The sequence below is a fragment of the Mauremys reevesii genome, linkage group 12 (genome assembly GCF_016161935.1).
Source record: "Mauremys reevesii isolate NIE-2019 linkage group 12, ASM1616193v1, whole genome shotgun sequence".
Lineage (NCBI taxonomy): Eukaryota > Metazoa > Chordata > Testudines > Geoemydidae > Mauremys > Mauremys reevesii.
Window position 1 is genome coordinate 48,110,798 of NC_052634.1, and position 21,485 is coordinate 48,132,282.

At 52.8% G+C, this 21,485-nt stretch overlaps 2 non-coding genes across 2 annotated transcripts; one reads left to right on the top strand and one right to left on the bottom strand.

Moving 5' to 3' along the window:
- The first annotated feature begins 1,408 nt into the window (after window positions 1-1,408).
- TRNAR-UCG lies at window positions 1,409-1,481 on the top strand. The gene has a single exon. It is a non-coding gene; the product is annotated as a tRNA-Arg (tRNA).
- A 7,469-nt stretch (window positions 1,482-8,950) lies between these two features.
- Window positions 8,951-9,022, bottom strand: TRNAQ-CUG. Its single transcript has one exon. It is a non-coding gene; the product is annotated as a tRNA-Gln (tRNA).
- Between the last annotated feature and the right edge of the window lie 12,463 nt (window positions 9,023-21,485).

Consider the following 21,485-nt stretch of genomic DNA (forward strand, 5'->3'; position numbering starts at 1 on the left):
GCTGCGGCGCTGCAGGGTCTGTGAGCAACGACGTGGGGCTGCGGGGCCCTCCCGCCATCAAGGCCTGTTGGGAAATCCCGGGTCCCTCCGCAGCGGCTGGGAGCTCTGGGGTCCGCTCGTAGGAGCTGCAGGGTCCATAGGCAGTGGGGTGGGGCTGTGGGGGCTCCCCGGCCACCCATGGCTGCTGGGAGCCCCAGGGTCTGCCTGTGGGAGCTGTGGGGAGATGAGGGGTTTGGGGTGGAGGAGGGGGCTCCAGGCTGCAGGGTGGGGCCGAGGGATTCGCAGTGCAGGAGGGGGCTGTGGGTTGAGGCAGGGGGTTGGGGTCCAGGATGGGGTGATGGCTCTGGGGTGGGGGCAGGGATGAGGGGTTCCAGGTGTGGGAGGAAGCTCTGGGCTGGGGCATGGGGGTGAGGGCTCTGGGGTGCAAGAGGGGGCTCTGGGCTGGGGGGGTTCAGGGCTGGGGCAGGAGGTTGGGGTGCAGACTTACCTCGGGCGGCTCCTGGTCAGCGGTGCAGCAGGGGGGACCTACTGGCCACTTCCAGGGCACAGTGCGGTGCCCTAGGACACATAGGGACCAGCCTGCCTGAGCCCCACAGCAACGCTGACCGGACTTATAACCTGGTCACCGCACTGGGAGCTCCAGGGTCCCCCTGTCCCATGTGGTGGCTGGGAGCTCTGGGATCCACTCACAGCAGCTGGGAGCTCTGGGGGCCTCCCGCTGCTCACAGTAGCTGGGAGCTGTGGGGTCCATCCGTGGTGGCATGGGCCTGTGGGAGCCCCTTCCGCCACTGGTGGCTGATAGCTGTGAGGCCCCCACTGGCCGACAGCTCCAGTCTTCCTGCCCCAGGGCTGAGGCGGAAAATGTCACTGAGATCTCTGAAAGTCACAGATTCTGGGACCCCCTTTATATAATCTTAGCCTTAATCGTTGTTGACTGTCTCTCTCAATCTAGAGGTCTGTTCTAGGGCAGATGGGACAGGGAAGACAGAAGCTCACCCCCCAGCACAGGTTTGGGCAGCAATGGCTCTTGGGCTATTTTCTGTGCATGCAGAGGACTTGTCCAGGCCGGTGGAGCAGCTCAGCCAGATGAGGAGCTGGAAGAAGGAGACCTGAGCAGCCTGGAGAGCCCTCTTTTTCTCCACAGCCACTGCCTGTCAGCAAGATTCCTCCTCCTCCTCAGTGAGACCAAATCTAAGCACCTAGATAGCTGGTCTGTCCGCTGCACCCCAGTCCCTCATGCCTGAGCCTCCCTGCCAAAGTCCTGTACCTGGCTCCAGAGGATTGTCTCACATCTCGCTGGGAACTCGACTTCTTGTGCCCAGAGAGTCTCGGCCCCATTCAGTAGAGGACCTGAGAAACACAGTGTCTGCCTTTTCCAAATAACTGCTTGGAAAGGTTTTGTTCGTGTGACCACGTGGCCTAATGGATAAGGCATCTGACTTCGGATCAGGAGATTGAGGGTTCGAGTCCCTTCGTGGTTGTGCAATTTTACCTTTGTACTGAAAGTCCTGATCCCTTCAGGGCTGGAACCTCTTCTTGGCCGCTCAGGCCAATGCTCTGGCTTCAGCTAGAGCCCCAGGAAGGAGTTGGGGGTTGGGTGTCACAAAGGCTGGGGCATGAGCCCCAGGTGCTTCCAGTCTCTCCTTTGCCCTTCCTGACTTGCCAAAGAAAATGGGCGGCTGCCCGGGCTAGCGTGTGGAGCAGTTTCCCTCTTCCAAGTGTGCGCCTGTCCCTGTGCTGGAGGGTACTTGCTACATAGCACGTTGGGAGCCTGGGTGTTTCTCTGCTTCTCGCCAGCTGCGGAAAAGCCTCTTGGGGTAAAATCTCCTGCCCCAATGCCAAAGTGAGCACCTGGAGTGGGAACAGTGAGAGGCCCCACCAGGAGGCTGGCCCTGCTTTCCTCCCATCTTCTGATGTTGGCCACAAAGCATCAGCAGCTGGTTGTGTGTGGTTTTCAGTGGGGGTTCGGCATGCCAGGGAGCAGCCTGGCTGGGTGTCTCTGTGGCTGTCTGCTGGCCACACATAGGCATGGTTCTCCTCTCCTCTTGCCCTGCCCTCGGTTGCTCTGTGGCTTTTAAGCCTTCCCTTGGAGCTGTCAGCACCAGCCGCCTCTGTCCTAGGTGCCCAGAGGAGGAGAGGTGTGCTGGGCTCCAGCCTGGGACTCTTCCTCCCTCCTGCCTTTCCCTGACTATGAAACCTGGCCCTGACACTCCTTTCTTCAAGCGCCATGTGGGCAAGAGGAAAAGTGTGGTAGAAAGCACAAGGGCCAAACTTGTGGGCATCAGAAATCCCAAACACCCAGTCAAACCATAGCCACTTCTAAACCCCATTCCAACCAAAGACCTGGCTCCAGTGGGTATGAGTCACTCAGCACAAGGTAAACAACTCATTCTTAGACAGCTGGAGATAGGAAAGCACTTGGATCTCCAGGGATTTACCATAATGTCCCACTGAGATTTGAACTCAGATTCCAGCATGCCAACCATTACACCATGGGCCCAGCTTGTGCTAGTTTCTCTGAACATTGGTGACCCTATCATAGAATACCAGGGTTGGAAGGGACCTCAGGAGATCATCTAGTCCAACCCCCTGCTCAAAGCAGGGCCAATCCACAGACAGATTTTTATCCCAGATCCCTAAATGGCCCTCTCAAGGACTGAGCTCACACACCTGGGTTTAGCTGGCCAATACTCAAACCACTGAGCTCTCCCTCCCTCACAGGCCCAGCTTGTGTAAGGGACTGTTGGCCCTTTACTAAAAGTGAGTGGGGTTTTTTTGGTTGGCTAGTTCCCAGTTCCAATAGAAGGGGGAAGGGTCAATGGGAAATCAGGACCCTGAGACTGACAGGCCCCTGGGGCAATGGTCACCAACTGGTAGGGAACAAGTGAGAATTTGTTAATGAGTAAAATTCCTGGTGAAAATTGGCAAAGCTGTGGAAATTTTGAAAAGTTCCAGTGAATTTACACATGAAGATACAAACAGAGAGACAAATAGAGAGAAAGAGAACATCACAGACTGCACAGGCCCACACAGACATAAACAAAACCAAACCCACACAGCACACAGAGCCATATACACACAAGGGAAAGCCACACAAAACATAGAACAAATCCACACCAAAAATACAGCAAAAGCCCACAACAAGAAAGCACAAAACCACATACCAAAAGAATACTTAGCAAAAACAATCTGCATGCAAAAGTCACACACACACACACACACAAAACTATGCAAGGCATCCACAAAATTATACAGGACCCACATGCACATCAACACGACAGACAACAAAACCCAACATACCGAAAGCCAGGCAGGGTTTGAGTCTCACAGTGAAGAGGGTGAGCACACAGGTGGTTTGGGGAGCAAAGACTGAGGGGGAGTCGGGGGCAGTGCTCTGAGCTCTGCTCGACCCCTCCTGACACAGGCGGCTGGTGGAGAGCAGAGCCTGGTAGATCTGTGGAATCTGCCCTGCTCTCTGTAAAACAAGGGGACCTCGGTGTCTTCTGAGCTGCACTTGTATTTTCTGCAGGCAAAATGATTGGCAGAAGCCATTTGCTTAAAGGAAACTAGTGCTATAAATGAGGTTTGAACTCACAACCTCAGCATGACTCCACTCAGCACTGCTCTGTAAGTATTGGGCACTAACCCATTGCACCACTGGACCCTGCTTTCAGGAGTTTGTCTCTATGTTCCATGGATGGATTGGCGGAGTGTGTGTGTGGGGGGGGTTGCATTAGCTAAAACAAATCCATATTAAAGGCTGCAGGATGGCAGCAGCAGCAGAGGTGGGGAGCCTCATTCCATGTGATAGAGCTGGTTCCCCCTTCCGTTGCTGAGGGGAAGGTTGGTGCTTTGAGCCCACCCGGTGCTGGAACGTCCCATGGGGGAGATTAACAGGACTCTTGAGAAGAGAATGGAGGGGAAGTCTTTTCTATCCCTGCCTAGCTCCATTGGTCTCCTGTGGCCCTTTCGGCTCTCTGCTCCCCTGTTGGGGAGTTGCAGAGACAAGCCCCCATCTGGGGAGTCACCGAGAGGCTGTGTCCCATGGCGTGTGTGTGGGAGAGGGGTAGGGGTAGTGGTAGTGGTGGGGTGGGATGGAGCTCAAGGGGCGAAGGTTGTGTGTGACAGTGTGTGGGGGATGGTGTGTTCCTTAGGATAGAAATGATGGAAAACACAGGGGCAGTGACAGTGAAGCCCCGTGTCTGAGTGTTATGACCCTGTGTGGTGCCGCCGTTTACCTTCCCCTCCTATGGTCTCAGCTTTCATTGAATCCAGCATTTTTTCACCTGTCCTCACCACAGAGGTGTCCCACGTGCCTCAGCTATCGAGTGTCCCTCTTAGAGACGCCGAGGACTGGAACTGATTTCAGCTGCTGGACAGCTCTGCTAGGTCTTTATTCATTTGCACAGGAAAATGCTGAGTGTTTAAATTCATTTCAAGCCCCCTGCCCCCATTCAGCGAACTCCTGAACATACTGGAGATGGGTCTGGAAAGCGATTTTGATTCGAAAAAGTTTTGAAAAGGGATCACTTGGATTGGAATTAGGAACCCATTACTCTGCAGGGAAACATTCACCCACTGAACTCTACTCTCAACAGAGAGCGCCATGTATAGCCCAGAGCAGGGACAGTTTTTAACCTGGGGGTTAGTAAACTTTCTCTCTATACAAACACCACAGCTTACAAACTCCCCAACCCCGCTCTGTGTCACCAGAGCACAACAACAACTCTCCTTGGAGCACTCGCAGCTCCCCAGCTCCCTGCCCGTCAGTCTCTCCAGCATTGCTCCAATCCCTTAAAGCAGGGTCTCAACCTCAATTTACCTTAGGGCCAGGGCCAGTCCTCCAGTCCTCCCAGTGAGCCAATAATGTCACTCATACTGCCCAGAACCTGCCCCCAAAACTCTGCCCCTCACCTGCCTAAGGCTCTGGGAGGGAGTTTGGGTGCAGAAGGGGTAAGAGGCTGGTGTCTGGGAGGAAGTTTGGGTGGGGGGAGGAGATCTAGGGTGCAGGCCCTGGGCTGGGGCTGGGGATTGGGGTGCAGGGTCTGGGAGGGAGTTTGGGTTGGGGAGGGGGTCTGGGGTGCAGGTTCTGGGATGGAGTTTGGATGCTGCTGCAGGCTCTGGGCTAGGGCAGGAGGAAGGGGGAACAGGAGTAGGGGTGGGGTTGCGGGAAGGGGGAGGAAGATTGGGGTAGGCGGGAGGGGGGTGTGGGAAGGGGAGGGGTGCAGGCTCTGGAACGGATTTTGGGAACTTGGGGGTGCACAGGGAGAGGCTGCAGGCTGTGGGAGGGAGTTTGGGAGCTGGGGGGTGTGGAGGGAGGGGCTGCAGGCTCTGGGAGAGAGTTTGGGGATGGGGGTGCAGGCTCAGGAAGGGGGTCAGGAGTGTGGCGCTTACCTGGGGCTCCAAGGCAGGGCGGGCTGGGGGTCCCATTGGCCACAGGGGTGATCAGGCAGCGGCAGTGCGCGGAGGCCCAGCCCCACCCTGCCCTGCCATGGGGAGGGGCCGGCAGCCACTGGAGCGAGCAGGCAGATGCTGCTCAGCTCCGCTGCACTGACGGGGCCCCTGGGGGGGAGCGCCTGGGGGCAGCAGGTGGGGCCAAGGGAGTGACCTGGTTCCAAAACTGCTGGAGCCCCACGGGCAAGACCTGGGAACCAGGACTGCCAGTCAGACAAACACCTTTAAGAGGAGGCGTCCCTCTCCCTGTCACAAACTGATCTTCCTCCTTCAGTTCAGTGACAGCCTGAATTGTTCCTTATCCTGCCAGAGGTCCCATCCTCCATGGGAGCTGGAACTGCCTGGGCCAGAGTGGGGCAGAGCTAAGGAGAGAGCAGGAGCCCGAGAAGAGCCGGGGAGCAGAGCTGCACCAGCCGGGGAGAACCAGAGCAGATCCGTGCTAGGAGCCGAGCCGCAGCAGCACGAGCCGTAGAAGCTGCCCAGGGAGCAGATCTGTGCTGGGAGAAGAGCTGCAGCAAGTGGAGCCAGAGGAGCAGCCCAGGGAGCTGGAGGCAGAGCCGCAGCAGCACTGGGGCTGGAGGTGGGTGCAGTGAGCAGCGTGGGAGAGCGAGGGGGACCCTGGGCAGAAGGCCCAGTGCAAGGAGATGCCACCAGTCAAGAGATCTTGCAGGCCAGACTTTTGGGGGTGGGGGGATCATATCCCCTACATGGGGGCTGACACTGGGAACAAGGGGCCTGTCACCTAGAGCATGTGGCCACTGCCAGAGCAAGTGTCCAGCCCCTGGTGTCCCTGCAGCACAGCCAGGGCCTGGGGAGGAGGCCTGGGACATGTGAGGGAGAGACTGTGACCTGCCCTGACCCTCCAGAGACGCTGGTTGTGATCTCCCTGCACCACAGAACAGGGTGACGTGTTTTCCTTTCCTATCTTTCCTTGTGTTTTACATTGATTGCTGGGTAATAAATGGTGTTTGCTTGAAGCACATGCAATGAGGAGTGGGTCAGGGAAGTGCCCAGAGTGGAGCGAGTACCCCAGAGTGAGGACACTGTAGCCCCCGTTCAAGTGATCATGGCAAGATTGGAGGTCAAGCCCCCTAGGAATCCTGGGCCCAGCCTTGTTAGGGATACAAGGTCTCTGCCATACATGAGAGTAGAAAGAGAGTCCTTGAGGTCAGGCAGCCTCTGGGTAAGGGGGTGGGGACTCAGATCCTTCCGCTGGCCAATTCCACTGGGGTCGTGTATAAGCCAGATTAGACTCTCCTTACACTTGTACTCTCTCCTCACTGCTTCTCTCTCTTCCTTCCCCCATCTCTGCTGCTGCCCCTCTGGGCTTTCTCAGCACCTGGCCCCACAGCACTTCCTGGCAGCCAGAGACTGCGCTTTCTGCATCTGCCGATGTGGCCTCTCTCCTGATTGCTAAGGAAAGGAACCTTTCCAGGAAATGGCTACAGCTTCTGGGAATCCCTGTGTGGCTGTGAACAGCATATGGGTCCTGGCACATAAGGCAACTTAAAAGCTGAGCACCCAGACAGGGGCTTGAACCCTGGACCCTCAGATTAAGAGCCTGATGCGCAACCAACTGAGCTACCTGGGCTTGTTGAGAAACATCTTCACCATTAAAGCAATAAAGAATCCTGTGGCACCTTATAGACTAACAGACGTTTTGCAGCATGAGCTTTCGTGGGTGAATACCCACTTCTTTGGATGCAAGTGGTGGAAATTTCCAGGGGCAGGTTTATATATGCAAGCAAGAAGCAAGCTAGAGATAACGAGGTTAGTTCAATCAGGGAGGATGAGGCCCTGTTCTAGCAGTTGAGGTGTGAAAACCAAGGGAGGAGAAACTGGTTCTGTAATTGGCAAGCCATTCACAGTCTTTGTTTAATCCTGAGCTGATGGTGTCAAATTTGCAGATGAACTGGAGCTCAGCAGTCTCTCTTTGAAGTCTGGTCCTGAAGTTTTTTTGCTGCAGGATGGCCACCTTAAGATCTGCTATTGTGTGGCCAGGGAGGTTGAAGTGTTCTCCTACAGGTTTTTGTATATTGCCATTCCTAATATCTGATTTGTGTCCATTTATCCTTTTCCTTCACCGTTCAGCACAAGAGTGAGCAGGCAGGCAAACGAGAGGCAAAAAAAGTCCCAGGAACCCCTCCTCTTTTTCTGCACAGCCACTGCCTGTCAGCAGGGTTCCCCCTCCTCCTCCTCAGTGAGACTAAATCTAAGCACCTAGACAGCCGGCCTGTCCGCTGCACCCCAATCCCCCATGCCTGAGCCTTCCTGCCAAAGCCCTGCACCTGGCCCCATAGAATTAAGTCTCACATCTCGCTGGGAACTCGACTTCTTGTGCCCAGAGAGTCTCAGCCCCGCTCAGTAGATGACCCGAGAAACACAGTGTCCGGCTTTTCCAAAGAAGAGCTTAGACCCCCTCATCATGTGGCCTAAAGGATGAGGCATCTCCCTGTGGATCGGATGATTCAGGATTTGAGTCCCCTCGTGGTTGTGCTCACTTTGTGCTGAAAGTCCTGCTCCCTTCAGGGCTGGAACCTCTTCTTGGCGGCTCAGGCCAATGCTCTGCCTTCAGCTAGAGCCCCGGGAAGGAGTTGGGGGTTGGGCGTCACAAAGGCTGGGGCATGAGCCCCAGGTGCTTCCAGTCTCGGCTTTGCCCTTCCTGACTTGCCAAAGAAAATGGGCGGCTGCCCGGGCTAGCGTGTGGAGCAGTTTCCCTCTTCCAAGTGTGCGCCTGTCCCTGTGCTGGAGGGCACTTGCTAAACAGCGTCTTTGGAGCCTGGGTCTTTCTCTGCTTCTCGCCAGCTGGGGAAAAGCCTCTTGGGGTAAAATCTCCTGCCCCACTGAAAAAGTGAGCACCTTGAGTGGGAACAGTAAGAGGCCCCACCAGGGGGGCTGGCCCTGCTTTCCTACCGTCTTCGATAATGGCCACAGAGCATCAGCAGCCGCCCCGCATGCTGGTCTGTGGGTGTCCTTCAGTGGGGTTTGGCATGGCAGGGAGCAGGCTGGCTGGGTGTTTTTGTGCCCATCTGAAGGCCACACATAGGCATGGTCCTGCCCTCCTCTAGCCCTGACCTCAGTTGCTCTGTGGCTTTTAAGCTTCCCTTGGAGCTGTCAGCACCAGCCGCCTCTGCTCTAGGTGCCCAGAGGAGGAGAGGGGCTGGGCTCCCGCCTGGGAAGCCTGGCCCTGGCCCTGCTTCCTTTAAATGCCATGTGAGCAAGAGGAAGAGCTGCAGCTACAGGGACCAAAGTTGTGAGCGTCAGGTGAAGCAGAAAGAAACCCAACATCAGGTCAACCCGCAGGAATCTCTAGCCAGACGGTTAAGTTCTAGGACCCCGCCCTATGGTGGCCCAGCTGGACCAGAGACCCATCTCCCAGTGGGCACCAGTGACCCAGGAGGAGGAGAAACAAAACATCCACTCTAGTTCAGCCAGGAAGAGGGTAACCGAGCACATTGGGCTCCAAGGCTTTACAGCAAACCACCCTACCTGGCAGAGGCCCCACTGAGATTTGAACTCAGATTCCAGGATTCAGAGTCCTGAGTGCTGCCCATTACACCATGGGACCTGCTGCTGTTTTGCTTTCTAGACCCCTGTGACTCTCAGCTGGCTGGCTTCTACTCTGCACTTATTGCTTCCCACCAGCGGCTTCCTCTCGCAGGACTCTCTCTCCTCCTCCAGCGACTGTGGGCCTGCACGGCTGGATCCGCGGGTCCTGCCCTGAGTCCCCGCATCCCCCTGCTTGATCTCCATTCCCTGCAGGCTGCAAAAATGTCAGGGGAGGCCGCCCCTCCCTTCACTCAGTGCTCCCGCTCATATCGGCCAACTGCAGCCTCATCTCCTGGAACTCGGGCAGCTGTCGCTTGATCCTGTTCTACAGTCACATGCTGACTGGCTCCCCTGCCTGGATGGTCTTGTGGAAATCTCACAGGCGACGCTGCAGGACTTGGCACTGTTGGTTTCTTTAATGTTGTGGTGTTTGCACGACTGCCAGAACAAAGCCGCCAACTCCTCCCTCACCGACTCCCACCAATCCCCCTGGTAACCACAGAACCCTCTGATGCTTTCCCCTTCTGCCAACAACGCCAGGCCTCGGCCCCCTGCTCCTTTATCTTGCAAGCTCTGGATGTTCAGCTTCCAATATCCTCTGCCCTGGGTCAGGGACAGGGGCAGCTCCAGGCACCAGCGCAGCAAGCGGCGGGGGGGTGGCCTGCTGGTCGCTGTGAGGGTGGCAGTCAGGCTGCCTGCAGGAGGTCCCCGGTAATGCGGATTAGGCGGCATGTCTGCGGGAGCTCTGCCAGTGCCCCGGCTGCAGCAGCAATTCGGTGGTGGTACGCTGAAGGCACAGGATCGGCAGACCTCCCACAGGCATGCTGCTGAATCCGCCTTACCAGAGGACCTCCCGCAGGCATGCCACCGAATCCGTGTTACCAGAGGACCTCCCGCAGGCATGCTGCCGAATCCGCCTTACCAGAGGACCTCCGGCAGGCATGCCACCGAATCCGTGTTACCAGAGGACCTCCCGCAGGCATGCTGCCGAATCCGCCTTACCAGAGGACCTCCGGCAGGCATGCCACCGAATACGCCTTACCAGAAGACCTCTGGCAGGTGTTGGGATAGATCTGTATTACATTATACACTAATGTTAGATGTGTAGAAAGTGTGACTAGAAAGGAGCAGTGTGACGGTGCTGCCTGTGGGAGCCAGCTGAGGTCACTCAATCAGGGTGAACTGCAAACAAAATGGGGCAGACAAACCCCAAACATTGGTGGTTATTCCAGTACTTAGATTTACCAACCAGCACAACACAGCTTCTGTAGCACCTCACTGGTTACTCAGAAGTCCAAACAACGCAGTTCCCAGCCTCCGGCCTCCGTCCAGACACAGACATCAGATATGATGATGATTCCTGAAAATCTGATCTCATCATATAAAAGAAAAGGTTCTTCCAATCCCAAAGGATCAGCCACATACCCAGGTCCAATTATAACTTAGATCTTACCCAAAATACACGCTACAGCCAATTCTTATTAACTAAGCTAAAATTTATTAAAAAAGAAAAGAGAGAGAGTGTTGGTTAAAAGATCAATATACAGACAGACTTGAATTCAATTCTTGAGGTTCAGATGCATAGCACAGATGAGCTTGTAGTTGCCAAAAGTCCTTTTAGAAATAGTCCATAGATTATAGTCCAATGTCCATATTCAGGGTGACTCCAGTCAGTGACTCGGGATCTCAATCCTTATGGCTTAAGGTTTCCGTCTCTTGAAACCCAAAGCAGATCTGAAATGAAGCAGGATCATGTCCCAGGCTTCTTATATAGTTCCAGCAGCCTTTCAGCCTGAGAAAACTATAGGCTTAACTCCTTCTCCCAAACATCCTGGCAATTAGCACAGGGTAATTTACCCATTAAACAGTTCAGATACAGGTTAGTACAACCTTCAAAGAGACACAGAGACAATAATGCTATTTCACTCAAGTATCATCATAAATATTAATATTCCTTTTTTGATCTTTGAATTAAAACTACAGCAATAGACAAGACTTGTTTGCTGACATCACAAGCCCTGAGCAAACATCTCCCCTTCTACCTCTAACAGTGCAGACTTGCATTTCAAAGCTCTGTTCATTTACAGATCTTCCTAACCAGTCCTTAAGGTTCACCCATGGGTCAGGTCAGTGGGTGAGGTGAGTTAATTAACTCTTTCTGGCCCTGTCACCTTTCAATGAAATATTATATTACATTCATAACGTCACAGGAGGTCAGGAATGGGATGGCAGGGGCTGCGGGTCGGGAGTGAGGGGCACCAGCAGAGCTGGAGGGAGCGCAGGGGGCTGCGGGTCAGGAGTGAGGGGCACCGGCAGAGCTGTAAGTCTGGAGGTCAGGACTGGGATAGCAGGGGCTGCGGGTCGGGAGTGAGGGGCACCAGCAGAGCTGTGAGTCTGGAGGTCAGGACTGGAATGGCAGGGGCTGCGGGTCGGGAGTGAGGGGCACCGTCAGAGCTGGAGGGAGCGCAGGGGGCTGCGGGTCGGGAGTGAGGGGCACCAGCAGAGCTGTGAGTCTGGAGGTCAGGACTGGGATAGCAGGGGCTGCGGGTCGGGAGTGAGGAGCACCAGCAGAGCTGTGAGTCTGGAGGTCAGGACTGGGATGGCAGGGGCTGCGGGTCGGGAGTGAGGGGCACCAGCAGAGCTGTGAGTCTGGAGGTCAGGACTGGGATGGCAGGGGCTGCGGGTCGGGAGTGAGGGGCACCAGCAGAGCTGTGAGTCTGGAGGTCAGGACTGGGATGGCAGGGGCTGCGGGTCGGGAGTGAGGGGCACCAGCAGAGCTGTGAGTCTGGAGGTCAGGACTGGGATGGCAGGGGCTGCGGGTCGGGAGTGAGGGGCACCAGCAGAGCTGGAGGGAGCGCAGGGGGCTGCGGGTCGGGAGTGAGGGGCACCAACAGAGCTGTGAGTCTGGAGGTCAGGACTGGGATGGCAGGGGCTGCGGGTCGGGAGTGAGGGGTGTCACGGAGTCCCCGGGCGATGCTCTGGAACTGCTCCCCACAAAGTCAGGCAGGACTCTAGGGAGCCTCCTTTCCCTCGGAGCAGACTGTCTCCAGGGCAAGAAGCTCACACGGCTTCACCTCCTGGGTCTCTCCTTGGAGCATTCAGCATCCTCTGCCCCTCCGTGCGCTTCCCACAGCGAGTCCACCCAGCGGGGTCCTGGGGAAGCCACAGGGTCCTGCCCCCCCACTGCGCAGTCAGACGTGACTCTCAGCCAGCCAGTAACACAGAGGTTTATTTAGATGACAGGGACACAGTCCAAAACAGGTCTTGCCGGTACAGACAACAGGACCCCCTTTAGTTAGGTCCATCTGGGGCCCCAGGGAGGCCACAGCCCCGTTGGGAGGCCCGAGCCCCATGGGGGCTCCCCTCCATTTCCCAGCCAGCTTCCAAAACTGCCAACCCCCCTCCAGCCCCTCCTCTCTGGGCTTTGTCTCCTTCCCAGGCCAGGAGGTCACCTGATCTCTTTGTTCTCCCACATCTTTAGCATCCCCTTGCAGGGGGGAAGGGCCTGGCCATTAGTTGCCATGGAGACTTCGTCACATGACCCAGTCTAGACGAAGTGAGGCAGAGTTTGGGCCAACATCAGCTTGGAACAGCCCGACTTAACCCGGCAGTTTTCTCAAAGTATCTGCTGCCGTAAACCGCATGTCATGTGGACGTGCGAACCCCAAAGGTATCAAACATGAAAGACACATAAGGCCAGTTACGGGGAGGTTTCCATGGCCAGGCCTGAGGGTTAAACAGCTGGGCTCTAACAGCTGCCTCCTCAAAAGGAAAAGGGGCCTCAGCACCCATAAAAATAACTGGTTGCAAAAATCAATTGTCCTGCATCCATCACCACTTTAAATTCTGACCTCTCCTGCCCGATGTGTCTTTGTTTAGCAAACAAGTGAACTGGGGAACTCTGTGGCTGTTACCCTCTAACTCAGGAGAAGGTTACACATCTTGACTCAAGCAATATTCCTCTTGAAAAAAAATTATTTTAAAGTTTATCAAAATAAATTCCATTTGAAATAGAAATAATTACAATCTACGCTGGGGCTCTATTTTCATACATGCTATTTCTCTCCCATGTTCCCCCACTCTAATTCCTTTGGAGTGAGGTTTTACTTTTCAAGATTAGCCACCATTTCCGATATAGTAGGAGGGGCAGGGAGAGAACTAGAAGAAAACCTGAATTATATTGTAACACTGAAAGTTATCACATAATCAGCCTCTTACTTTACACTAATTAACTTCATGTTTAATTTCATTAACAACTTATTCAAAGATTACAAAATATAAACCTATAGGGCAGTTTTCTCTTAATTCCCATTTCCACCCAGTGAGCTTTGTGTGAAATCACATTCTACAATAACCTAGGAGCCTTCCATTTCTGTGAGTTCATTTCCTCCTGGGTCTTCTCCCAAAAGTGTGGGTGGAAGAGCTCTCATGCTAGTGGGTAGGTTGCATCATGAGAAAACCACCTGTGCTCTATTTCCACACTTTCTAATCTTTCAAAGTAGCAGGAGGTGGAGAAGTGATACAAATGCTTAAGACCTAATAGCAAAACTAAGAGACAAAACCACGGAGTCAGGACTCAGCATTCATGTATCCTGCGGTCTGAACTTGGAATCTGATACATTCCCTCATTGGCTACCATCATTTGCCCAGCATGGAACTGCTTCTTGTCCAGCAAGTCAGCCAGATTGGGACCCATAGGCATGGAATGGCTCGGAAGGAATCAGCTGTTTCTCTCTGTGCTTTATGAAACTTTGGATCCAAATGGTAAAAGACAGTTGTTCCCAATTTAATCATGGCGTCCTTTACGAGTGGGACCAATGCCACTTAACTAGGGAGCAGCGTTCTAAAAATAGTTTACCTGGGCCACAGGTCACCATAGCTTCCATCTCTAGGGTGAAAATCAAAATCTGCAGTTTCTCCCTGAGTTCTTGTCAAATCTTTGACCTTTCTTGGAGTAATTTTACACGTCTCTGGTGTAGAATTCTTCACCAACCACACAACGTATCAATAGCGATAGTGAGGTACAACTCCCCCAAATATGCCCTTTCATTTCTTTAATCTGGTGGCACAGATTTAAATTAGGGACTAAATTCAGGTGCGGCTTAGAATCCTTGTAAAACACCAAATGTCAGGTCTCTATTGAAAACAGGTCTCTTTCTGCAGCTATATCACATTCAACACGGATTTCATTTTCTACATATTTGCTGCATCTCCCAGGGGTGAGCAGAACAGAAACATCACTTCCATTTTCCCCCATCCCCACCTAGACAGGAATTGCGTTTCCCAAATAATAGGCAACACGCACCTGATTAGGAAGGCGATATCTTCAGGAGTCACCTCCTGCAGGGCCTGGGCCACAACTGCTTTGGAAGCCCAATGCAGGCGTATCATGCTTAGTTCCAAGCCATTTGCTAGGGACTCATCTTCCCAGCCCTTTAGAAAAAATACTGACCTAGCCAATTGAACCACAGGGGGATTGGGATGCTGATGGGGAATAAGAACAGGGAGCTGCAAAAGGCAGAAGCAGGCAACTCATCTAGGGGAGCTGAGAGACCACGGGGAACATAGTGCAAAGGTTGCTCTGTGGGAATTCGCAATTGTGATTTTTTTTAAAAACAATCTTTGTCCAGGCGGAATCAAGGCATTTCTTACAATGCTCTCATATGTGGATTTTCTGATGTCTAACAAGGTTTGAGCTCCGACTGAAGCTTTTCCCGCACTCAGAGCACGTGTAGGGTCTCCCTCCTGTGTGGATTCTCTCATGTGTGATGAGGGCTGAACGATCCATGAAGCGTTTCCCACACTCAGAGCATCCATAGGGTTTGTCACCTGTGTGAATTCTCTGATGTCTGCGAAGGGCTGAGCTATAACTGAAGCATTTCCCGCACTCTGAGCATGTGTAGGGTGTCCATCCAGTATGGATTTGCTGACGTCTAATAAGGTTTGAGCCCTGGTTGAAGCTTTTCCCGCACACAGAGCACGTGTAGGGCGTCTCTCCGGTGTGGATTCTCTGATGTGTGATAAGGTTTGAGCTCTGACGGAAGCTTTTCCCGCACTCAGAGGCTTCTCTCCTGTGTGGATTCTCTGATGTGTGATAAGGTTTGAGCGCTGACTAAAGCTTTTCCCGCACACAGAGCACGTGTAGGGCGTCTCTCCGGTGTGGATGTTCTGATGTCTGATAAGGTCTGAGCTCCCATTGAAGCTGTTCCCACACTCATGGCATGTGTAGCGCGTCTCTTCCAAGTTGATGCTCTCGTGTGTAATAAGGTCTGAGAGGCTACTGAAGTTTTCCTCTGGCCTCTGCTGAGTCTCACAGGCTTTGGCTTTTTCTGGGAGTGCACAACTCCTGGAAACATTCCCTTTGGGTCTTCCTGATAACGTCCCATGTGGTTCTACCTGCTCAGCATCTTCCTGCTGGGGTGTCTCCTTGTTCGCACTTGCCATCCCACCGCCTGATGGGAGACAGAGAGAATCCAGACATAGGTCACTCCCTGTGCCGGAGAGAAAGGAATCTCAGAGAGAGGAATGGAAAAAGGTGTGAACAAACCAAAATATGTGCGGGAGAGATCAAACCTATCAGGAGCTGATTTTCCCCAAACCCTTCCCCAGAGCAGAGAGAGGAAGGGATCAGTTCTGGGTCTGCATCTCACCAGAACTCTCAGGGGAAAGTGAGATTGGGGAGGGACCTGCTGCCAACTGTCAGTCAGGATAGGTGGGAAGCCATGAGTGACATCTGCCTAATGATTCCACATCTGCAGGGAACAGTTTTGAACTTGGAGCGCTTACAACTTGGAGAGTCTTTGTAGGGCATCCCAAAGGTTTCCTGTATTCACAGACAGTTGTTGAGATGGTTCACCCAATTCCTCACCTGTGCACACAGCTCTCGGGAGCACTTTTTTCTAGAGCCATAGAGGTCTGAGACTCACGGCTGTTCCCCTCATTCCAGCTGCGAGATCACATCAGGTTTGGAAACTGGAAACCCTGGGAAGGGAAAGAAAAAAAGGAAGGTCCATGGAATTTGTGGGATACTTGTCACAAGGAATATTCCAACGGTTTTAACCCCAGCTCATTTTTAAGACGTAACACCCCAAGGCCGGCTTCCTTGGCTCAAAGTGGCAGAAGAGTTATTATTATAACTCACATTCATGACCCTAGTGCCTAAGAGCCAATGAACCATGGGCCCCTGTTGTGCTAGGCACAGCACAAACCCAGAATAGAAGATGGCCCATGCCCTGAAGAATTTACAGTCTAAATAGACAAGACAGACACAGATGAGGGAAGAGGTGGAACCCGCCAGCAGAGTGAACTATGTGAAGGCAGAGGGACAGATCTGATGAACACAGGTATAGAACTTGAGACTATTGTATTTAATGTTATGACTGGGGCCAGTGTTTTCCGGAAATTGCTGCTATTACTGCATTTCCCCCTGAAACTACTCTTCATTTCTGGAATCACCCTTCGTATCCAGAATAGCTGAACAGAAGGTGGTTGGGGATGCAGGGTCACAAACCCCACATTTCTACCTGGAGACCCCTGACTCCTCCCCAGGGCACGGGGCAGAGGCTGGGGGCTGGCTGCTTTTGAGACTTGCTGCCAATTTCTTCCCTCCTCATACAAGTCTGGGCTCAGAAAAAATACTGGAGCTTCCCCTTGGGAGACGGGGCACTTGGCAGTGGGACGCTGGGCACCCTCATTGTGCTGCAGCGCAGACGGCATCAACAGCACCTCTCCCCTGCTCCTCTCCCCTGCACACAGCTGGTTCATGTCCCATCTCCCCAGCACACAGCCGGCTCTAGGCTCTCAATGCCCAGTGTCTGGGCCTCATCTCCCCCCCACAGCTGGCGTAAAGGATTATATATTGCTCATGTCCCCTCCCCCCAATGCACTTTCCGGCTGTAAAGGATTATATATTGCTCATGCTTGGCAATTACTCTGTTTTCGCTGCCAGCAAACACTGGCCCTACTTATGACTGTTATCTGTATCTTTGAGCCAGCCCTTGAAAGCACGAATACTTCACAGACTGTGGTGCTGAGATGGGCCAGATGATACCGGGGAGGCTGAGGGGTGGGGGGATGGGTTTCCTGTGCAATCTGGTGTCACTAAGGCTGGATCTCAAGGCTGGTTATGCAGAACTCCATCTTCTGAAGCTTTGCCCCGCACAGAAAGGGGCAGTGACTGATTTTACCTCTTTCGGGAGACTGAATATGACAGACTTTTTGGGGAGAAACAGTTGAGTTTGAGCTGACTGAGAAGGGCCTTTTTGGGCTACAAACTGCCATGACCTGAGAACCCAGACATAAGCTTTTAAAGAAGGTTTTTAATACACTTTGGAATGATCGGGGATTCCCAAGAGGACTGATGGTAAATAAACATTTTGATGCTTTTCTTGCTTTATATCTTTTCCCCATAAGGCACAATGCCACTGTCATGGATCCACAGGATCTGTGCAATGCCCTGGCTTTTAAACTGTCCTTGGGAGGTGCCCCTTGAGTGCACTAGACCCCCAAGGGCTCCCACTCTTCCACAAGGACAGGCCATGTAGCTTCAGCACCTGAGACTGAGCCTCTGGCATCAACACTCCTATTTCAACCTGTGAGCTCTGCCAGCAGATCCAGCCGAACGACATTCCTGTTCAGAGACTGTTCCTCAGTCAATGCACAGAGCAAGTTTGTGCTGTGACACTCGGCAGACTTTTAAAACATAGCAGGGTTCATTAGTCAACTGAAATACAGCACTGATAGTCTTTAGATTAGCACAGAGAAGCAAAGACGACGATATAGTCCATACTGGCCAATGCCCTTGAGCCAGGCTGCTGTAGAAAACAGTTTGGTTTCCTTTCACTTTGCCTGCCCGTTTGTCTTCGCTCCGGTAGAGCTCCCTGCGTCTGCGAGCCCAGTTCTTCCTGCTCCCAAGCACATCATGAGTCCATGTATGCTTCACTCAGCCAAGCTGAGATCCTCCCATGGACAGGTGACAATTATTCCCTTGTCTCTGTTGGGTATTCCATTGATGTAGATTGGCCCCAGCCAATCCTTAACGACCAATTTATATCACCCCGTGACAGCTCCGTGACAAAACACCTCATGTCTCCTGCTCTTTATAATCATGGCAATACCAACCACAGAGGGAAACTGAGGTGTGTATTGGCATCACCAAAATTCCTGCCTCTCTCACACACACACTGCTCATAGCCCTTGGAGAGAAAGCAAAGCACGGGAACTGGAGGTTAGTCCAGTGAACACAGTGGAGGACAAGCTGCAATCCTCACACCCTGGTCAAACAGGAGAGGCATGTGGGTCCCCACCCATACAGAGGGGCTGGCTAGAGGCCTGATACCCGAGAGGCCATTGCTTGAGCAGACCATGGAGGCAGGTCAAAGGCTTCGCTACCCCAGAACTGTGGCATCGCAAAAGCACATTTTGGGGAATTAGGAAATCTAGTGACTCAGGTGTAATGGGAGGGAGAATTAAACTCCCCAGTGTGTGGAGAAGGCTGGGGAATTAAACACTAAAATTCAGGAGCAACAGCCCCTAATTCTTCTGAAAAGAAGGAAGTTTGGGGTGGGCTTTAGCAATTAGGTTGCAGCACATTCATAGATTGGAATTATTAATTAATAAGTGATGTAAATCATGAGTATTAATGCTTGATGCTTATGGACTTCCCAAAGGCCACGTATGGGTTGGGGCAGCTATTGACATTCTTGTAATCAGAGAAAAGGAGCAGATATGGTATATAGCCATCCTATTACCATAAGGAAGTGGATAAAATTCCTCTCCTAGTTACCAGGTTTTCATTTTGTCGGGTCACTGAGACAGTGTAAACTGAAGCAGGGCTCCCTTCTGATGGGCTCCCTTGCCCGTCGATCTTTCTTTCCAAGGGTGTCCGTATCTTGTAAGTATGCACAGTGCAAAACCCTCGTTACTGTACTTACCTTAGTTTAATCGTTACGTGTATTGAGCCTGGCCTATGATTTCAGTTATAACTGTCTGGATTAAATCACGTTTCCGTGCGTTTCACCAAATTCCATCTTCTCAATTAACTCTGAGTAGCCCTGTACAAGGGCAAGTTGTGCCCCAACCTGTAACCTTATAAGTGTAAAAACTGTCCAGGCTACACCACCGCCCTGTGACATCATCAGCCAAGCGCCCATTGGTGCCTGGGAGGTGGCCCTGGTGTGGGAGGGAGGATGCAGCAAGGACTCAGGGTCGGAGGCCGGGGTCACTATGCATTGAGATGGGGAGGTCATATGGGGAGGGGGGTAATGAGTGGGAGAGGGAGGTCAAGAGTTATAATAATAATAATATTGGGGGGGGAATGTATAATGAAGTGAAACTGAACAGAAAGAAAACTGGAGTGGAGGCTCTAAAGCAACAAGGCTTGGGTAGGGATTTGGGGTTAAAGGTCTGGGATCCCCCAGAGCTCTGGATCCCCAAACCTCTCCTCCCTCCCACTGACCCACCCAGCCCACTTCCCGGGTGCCCTTCCCCCACACTCCCCTCCCCTTCTTCCCATTACTCTCAGCTGGCACCACCTCCCGGCACCTTGGGAACTTCTTGTGTTCCCTCCTCCTCTCTCACTACCTCCTCCCTCCCTGCTGCTTCTTAGCTCTAACCCTGCACACACCCGCCCCATGTCCTGGCACCCCAGAATTATCTACTCCTCCCTTCTCCTCCCCTCCCACGGCTTTGTTCTCCCTTCACCTGTGGGGTCCTAAATGGCAACATTATACACTCTCCTATCAAAAGAGGAGCTCACCTGACTGTCACACAAGCCATGCATGAGTCATACACCTATTAACTCAATTTAGAATTCTACAGGTGGCATATTTTCCTCCTAAAATGAGGAAACGGCATGAAAGCTACAGTGATTAATGTAGTTATTAAGGTATCCTATAAGGATACATTAAATGCAATTTTAAAATTACTGTTGGCACCAAAAAGGCAAATGTCCAAAAATTATTTTAGTGGGTGGGAGATAAGGCAAAAAAAGGAGGGCAAGGGAACTTGTCAAAAGTTGTATGACAAATAAAGGTATAAAGTTATCACTACTCAGGTTTTTTAGATCCCCCACAGCTTCTAATAACCGAGGGGACAGGACTCCTTACCCAGCGAGGTCACCGTCTCATAGTTCTCCTGCATGACATCCCTGTACAGGGCTCTCTGAGCAGGGTCCAGCAGAGACCCCTCTCTCCTGGTGAAATACACAGCCACCTCCTCGAAGGTCACCGGCCCCTGAAAGAGTGAGAGTCCCACACTCAGTATCTACTGCACCACTCACAACCCCACCACTCATGGGGAAAGGAGCCAATCAAAGGAAGCTCTGGCTGGCTCACAGGCAGAGTCCCACCCCACCCTGCTCAGAGCAGCCAGGAAACGCCAGGGTGAGGGGACAGGCGAGAGCCCCTTGTCTCTCTCAGCAGATCCATCACCCCGCAACTAGCCACAGACGGACACAGGAGATGGGAGCCCCTAGCAGGGCGCAGGGAGAGCTCGCTGGCAGGGAGCCCAACGCTGTTCTCATTGTGAAGAGCAGGACAGGACCAGACTTAGTGGGGGGCAGACGACATGACGGTCCAGGGGGGCCTTGCTGAGGGGGTTCCTCCAGCAGGGGTGTCCTGTCTCTCCTCCCCCCAGTTCTCTTCAGCTGTCTGCCCCTGCACCTGTTCCTGCAGCCCTGCCCCCTCCCCCACTGGGAGCTGCCCCGGCCAAGCTGCTCCCAGGAGCCTCCTGTGCTGTGCCGTGCGGCGGGGAGGGGGTTTTCTGATGTCAGGTGGCCCCACCCTCCTGCCTCTGTGCCAAGTCTCTGCTGAGCTGAGTGGGGGGGCAAGAGTCTGTGCTGCTGCCTCTGGGTCAAGAGTGGGAGCTGCTGGCCCCTGCTGCTGTGTGCACGAGCCTTCAGACTAGTGAGTGCCGCTGGGCTGGGAGTGACAGCGGGTGTGTCGCACCCCTGCCGCCCCCCACACACTCACCCCACAAAAGACACTTCAATTACTGTTATTACTTCTTTTTACTTCCTGTCAAAATGTGCAAAGTGCACATAGTCTCTGCAATTTTATTCTTTCACATTCGGTCAGGATGACAGTGCTGGTATTTTAGCTTTCTAACTGGTCTGTGCATTTCAAAATTTTATTTCTGTCTTATGCTTAAATTCAATTCTTTGAGTAATGAGTTCTAAAATGCCTCACCTGTCCTGGCTGGAGTAATTATCATTATTACTGTTATTACCATATTGTGCTTTGTCATTCATTATTTAAAATGGTACAGTCAAATAACAGACTCCACATTTTGCATGTACTTACCTTAGCAGGGCTCATTTAAAAAAAATTAGCTAAACTCAAAACTTTAGACACTGTGCAGATGAAGATCACTTATCTTCAGATTGTATTTTTAAATCTGTCCGTAAAGTAACTTAAAATGTCTATGAAAATAAATACAGTTCCAAGTAGGATACTAATAGCAATGATGGAGTGAAATGTTAGTGA